The following is a 6,377-nucleotide window of genomic DNA, read 5'->3' as shown; positions in this document are numbered from 1 at the left end:
ATCAGAACATAGCACAACTGTATGCTCGAAACAAACATATTTTTTACATTTCATGCAGTTGTTGCGTGTATTTCGGGTCTTTTATCGAAGAGAAGAATGTATAACGTACTTCTAGATAATTACCAGATGATAAAGGTTCTGGAATATAAAGTTTGCATATTTGTAATATTCTTTGTCTCCGTTTTCTTGGTAAACTATCCCTTTTTCTAGATGGGGCATAAAAAGATGATATAAAAGGATTTCTAGGAACTTCCTTTTCTTTTTCTTATTTTCTTGTCGGTATTGTCCATTATAAAAAAGTGTCCCCGAAACTGTAACTGTTAAAAATTACCATAAGCTACCGATTAGTTCATAGTTTACTGTTTACAATTCATCCACAAGTAAAATTCTTTCACAAGTGTGTATATGTATGACCATTATATTTAGCGAATAACTATACGAAAGTCAAACATTTATATTTTGATTTTGAACGTATGAATCTAACGACGAATATATCGACGAATAGTTAATATATGTATCCGTTCAATCCAGTTACAAATGGGACTGAAATCAAATAAGAATAGTCCGGTAATGATCTTCTGCATTATATTCAATAAATATTCCACGCCACTAACATTAATTTATACATTTCATTCAACAATATTCTAGAATATGAAAAAAAGGCACTTGTCCAGAAGAGTTACTCCTATACTCGCGTCGGTGTGTCAGACCGAAAGTGTTAAAAAAGTGGCACACGTCCCCTTTGTACCAACACATGCGATACGCTAAACGATGACGAACGACGAATAACGAAGCTAGAGAGAATCGCAAAGTCGTAGTGTTGATATTTTCTGAGAAATGAACGAATTATTGATTTCTCGGTCTGATAGACCAATGCGCGAGTATAGGAGTGTTAAAAAACATGAAAAACCCCTTTTTTATAAAACATTTGGCCAATTATTTCGAAAACCAGTATATTCAACTGTAAGACACTGCTTTTAAGTTTTGGAAAAGTTTTGAGTCTCCAAAGACACAATTGTAGTTTTCCTTAACATGTCCGTCTTACCCCCATCTCCCCTAAAAGCGGAGATCTGCGGTGTATGACATCCGTTTCAAAGGCGCACTGTTATGTTTCTGCCTTTGAAAATAGAAAATACTTTTGAAAACAGAAATGGTCAAGTATCCTAACTCCAAAAGAAGAAGGTTAAAACCCTTAGTCTTGAAACTATTCATATTGGAAAACATCTGAATTTCGCTAAAACTAATAATGAATCGAAAAATTCATTATGAGTTTAATTTGGTAGGCTTACCAATATTCAAATTTCTCAACTTTTTATTGTGAATAAAATCGTCTTCAAAGTTTCTACGGTTCAAGAAATTTCATAAATCGGGATAATTGAAAATAAAAACCAGGAAGAAATCAGGAAGAAATCAGGATACCACGTATTGGGTTGTCCGGAAACCTATTGCTGATTTTTGGGAAACAAGCATAATTTTTATAGGCATACATACATTTATACAATATTGTATGCACAGTTTGGTTCCACAATCTATCATCATCTTTCACGCAGTCTGAAAAATGTTCCCTCTCAGAACATTTTTTTTTCGTCGAAAACTGTTCAAGCTATTTTTAATACTGTCAATAGAGTCGAAGTTATTGCCTTTAAGAAAATTATGCGGGGTTCTGAACCTGTGATAATCTGAAGGTGCAGATTATCACAGGTTTTAAGGTTAGGTTAGTTTAGCTGGTAGAATAGCACATCCTAGCCAGACACCAACATGAATCGTGAGGGACATGTAGTTTGGCGTTGCCTTGATGGAAATCGACGCCTGTCACATTGACTAACGGGCGTTAAATAAAAAATGAGAATTTTTTCAATACCTTTCAGTAACTTAAATAAAGAGCGTTAAATTTTCTTTCTCCTAGAAAATTGCTCTTTGGGCTCTCTAGAAACAGTAGGCGTGTTTGGTTTTGCTAGTTTGAATTTAGTCAAAGCTAAGATGGCGTCGAAACAGCACGTGCTCCGCGAACGCATTGTACGGTTCTACGAAACGGATTTCCAGCAAGGAAAAAAGTTCACGGTGGCACATTTTAAGGAAGAAAATATACCTGTCAGTACGGTATATCGTATCCTGGGTTCCCTGAACGTAGAGCGGATGGTCGGAAGTGGTCGTCCGGTGACGATATTGACGAAGCAGAGGAAGACATCGTTAAAGAAGCTGTTTGACAACAAGGACGCAACCAGCCTGCGTGACGCCGGTCGGAAATATGGCTGCTCCCACGTATTGATCCATCGGACCCTCAAGATGGAAGGAATCGTCTGCAGAAAGAAGACGAGGTCGCCGGAGTACACGGAGGAGCAGATTGAGACGGTTAAATCGCAGTGTCGGTGATTTACCAAAAAATACTGCGGGACGTCTTTCGTTCTGGACGACGAAAGCTATTTTCCGCTGTTCAAAACGCATATTCCAGGAAATGATAATGACTATTCCAGCGACAAGTCATCCACACCGCCTGAAGCGAAATACAAATTCAAGCACAAGTTTGAAAAAAAGGTTATGTTGTACATTGCCATTTCCGACCGGGGCATTTCAAAGCCTTGGTTTAAGCCGAGCGGTCTTGCAATCAACCAACAAATCTATCGAGAAGAGTGCCTCGATAAAATCCTGCTACCGTTAACACCCGTTAGTTTGAAAGTTTGATATGGATCGCTGCCTCTAATACTTCCAGTTGCGAGCAGAACTTGTAAATCCGTAAATGTATATCTGACATTCTTGAAGTAAGATTCTGGACTGAAACAAAAAATCACAATGTTCTCCTCAATGTTCCTTCCTTCCATTCGCGTTGACGGCATTGAGCTTCATGTTCTGTCATTGTGTAGCGAAAATCATAATAAAATCTCAAAAAAGGTGTTCCCTGTTGTTATTATGTCCGAATATAGGCTATTGTTAATAAAATTAATAATAATATAGAATAATGGTCATTTTAAAGTAAATATAACTGAAAATTTACTTTTCCTATCGAATTTGTAATCTACGTTACAAAGGAACGCGTTTTTTCGCAAATTGTGACAAGTATTGCATGAGAGCTGTATCGGATAACATGATTTTATATTATAATCAGTGGCTTCGAGTGGAAGTTTCGCACCCGGTGCGGAAGTGTGTGGTTGCACTAGGATTGGGCGATCTTGGATCGATCTTTAGAATATCGATTTTCGTCTCCGATTTCCGATTTTTTGGATTAATTATTTGTACCCCAAAAATCGTGAAAATCGATTTTTTCGTTTCGATCTTTCCGATCTTTTTGATCGTAGGATTTTTTTTGTAAATTTGTTTTTCAGTGAAAATTGATTAATCTCACCAAAAATAACCTGATAACCAGTTTCATAAACATTGAATCCCTTTCAAGGTTGTCAAATTAGTGGTCGCAAATTTAGTAGAAGCATTTTGGTAAGTTTGGTCATTACAAAACAAGTACACAAGTTATATTTACATCGTCACATTCACATTCACATTCACACATTCATTCACATTTACATTCGCATTCACAAATTGGATGGTGACACCAGACACTACCGCATACCAGACGTATGACACGGTTGAATTTTATGAGATTACTAGCTGTTTTTTTTTATCCCATTTATTTATTTATTAGGCACATTAGCATTTTAGCTGTAACAGAGCCGGGTTTTAATTGTGTACATGTGCATATGTTTAGTAGCCATTTAGGCGTTGAGTTTTCTGTTCCTTTACATTATTGTAAATTACACAGTAGTAGCCATTTCGGCGTAAGGGTATTCTTTCTGTTCTTCCATTGTTTTGCAGACCGGACAGCGGAGACAGTTGATATTGATCATTGTTGGGTTATTTATAGAACAGCAGCTCGATGTTTCTTGCAGAGCAGAGCAGTTGTATGGATGAATCGATCTTATTTCGACCGTGGATCGATTTCCATCGCTGATGATGGTTGCGTGGACGTAGTTATTCTATAACAACACAAAGATGGTCAATAGAGGGCCCTGAGTTTGAACTCACGACCGATCGCTTAGTAAGCGAACGCGTAACCAAGTGGCTACGAAGACCCCCTGATTACTAGCTGTTGACCCCGTTGAATTTACCTTTTACTATAAGATTCCTAGTATTTCTAACAAAACTCATCATTTCAGACACAATTCATTATTTTCAGACACAATTCTCGTTCAAGATTTTTCAACCATTTGCAAATAACATGTTTCTCCGTTACATGAAATAAATGTTTGATACAGAAGATATGATAGAATGAAGACACCCCTAAATCGGACAATTCCTTCCTCGAGGTCTGCTCTTATCAACACTTCCAGTAATCGTTTTTTTGGTATGGATAGAAGAAGAGATAGGAGTGCGTTTCATCACATTAAAATCCATTTCCAGTTTCGAACAAAGATCAATTTCGCTAGCGCAAACATCAAATGAACTAACGGCACTTGTCACTATGTAATTGTAGAACACATGAGAATTTTATTTTCCGAATTTTCCCTTTTTTTTGTCATGTTTGGTTGGAATATTTTTGGTTGAAATATGTGTAATACTTTTATGGGACCCCTCTCCATTCCAGAGGAGGGAAGGGTGTCATACCATCATAGAAATATTTATCATACCCTAAAACCCTCACATACCAAATTGTCCTTGATTAGTTCTTGAGTTATGCAGAAGTTTGTGTTTCGTGTGTATGGCAGCCCCCCTAAGAAAGGGGGGAGGATTGTATCCACCATAGAAACGTTTCGTGCCCCGTAAAAGCTTCACATGCTAAATTTGGCTCCATTTGCTTGATTAGTTTTCGAGTAATGCAGAAATATATGTTTCATTTGTATGACAGCCCACCCTTAGAGAGCGGGAGGAGTGTCTAACCACCATAGGAACATTTATTGCATCCTAAAACCTCAATATTCCTAATTTGGTTTCATTGGCTTGATTAATTCCCGAGTAATGTAGAAATTTGTGTTTCATTTGTAGTACCCGATACAACTTTAGTTGTGTTGCGAGCACTAGAGTAGTGCCCAAAAAATTTTAAAATCCAAATTACTACAACAATCGTGTATATCTACAATCGCATAAAATGCGGAAAACACGATTTTATTTTTCACGACAGACTACAACTTAATCAAGCATAACATGCTTCGGTTTTCTGACACATACACTATCGTAAAATCTGTCTAATCGACATCATATATGTATACCACGTAGATGCAATTCGTGAGCCATTTAAATGTTCGAATTCCATCGGACCAATTTTCTTAATCACCACCATTCATCGTAATCATTTATATCGCATTCCCACTAAAAGCCCACCTAATAAATTCTATTTCTGCAAACATAAATATTCTCATATATACAAATGGCGATTCGTGAGGTTATAATTATATTTGACGTTAATATTTCTCGCCATTTGTTTATATTTCTATGTCTGTAGAAAACCGTATATTCGAATGACAATAGTCGTATAAGGTGCACATATAATCGTTCAATCATCCGAACTAATTCGCAAGCATGTGCCATGTATGTATATCATGTATTTACTTTTGTATTGTTATGCCAGTTAGACGCATCATATACCACCCAGAATCTGGGATATATTCTTCTGTACATACGCTGGTTCTACGATTTAATGTTTTTAATTGAATTTCTTAAAAAAATCTTTACAAATGTAGGATATGAAAAAAAATGGGTGGGTTATAGCTATGCTATAACCGCAAGGTTGACGTGGAACTACCTTAGTTTAGCAATCATTTGTTTGTATTGATTGAGTTTTTGATTGAATGAAACAATTTCCGAATTCGACTGTATTCAATTTAATTGTTGTGTGAGTAAAAAGACTGAATAAATGCCATGTAAGGTCAATTCATACATTGTGATAGATTATGTTCTCCGCTACAAGTAAATTTAATGACAGTCCTTTTACGTTTGGTATGATTCCTAGGACAAAAAATATGAACGGAAGAATTATCAAACGATTATTTTATTTTACATTTCCCTCTGAAGTTTGCATCTCACAAGTTTACGTACTTCTCGAACCGCGAATTTGCTGGATTTGATGAGCTTCAGGCACTCAGTTTCGATTTTGACATGTACGTCGAACGCATATTGTTAAATCAATAGGCGTTATCCCAGCAAACGGTTATCAACATTTTGCCTAATCATCAAATGGTATGCGTAGAAATTCAGTGAGTAGAGGATATGAAGGCATATCCTTCAATGCAACCTTGAATAACCGAGCCAAAGCGTTGTGTTCGTAGCCGCTTTTGTAATCCGTGTTAGGAGAACGCTTTTTGGAGTGCAACACAAAACATGCGGGTGCAGAAGTATCCCCGGCTTGCATGAATCAACAACTTCAATTTCTACTTTTTATATTACATATGCTT

This window comes from Toxorhynchites rutilus, chromosome 1 (genome assembly GCF_029784135.1).
Source record: "Toxorhynchites rutilus septentrionalis strain SRP chromosome 1, ASM2978413v1, whole genome shotgun sequence".
Classification (NCBI taxonomy): domain Eukaryota; kingdom Metazoa; phylum Arthropoda; class Insecta; order Diptera; family Culicidae; genus Toxorhynchites; species Toxorhynchites rutilus.
This window is presented reverse-complemented; position numbering follows the sequence as displayed.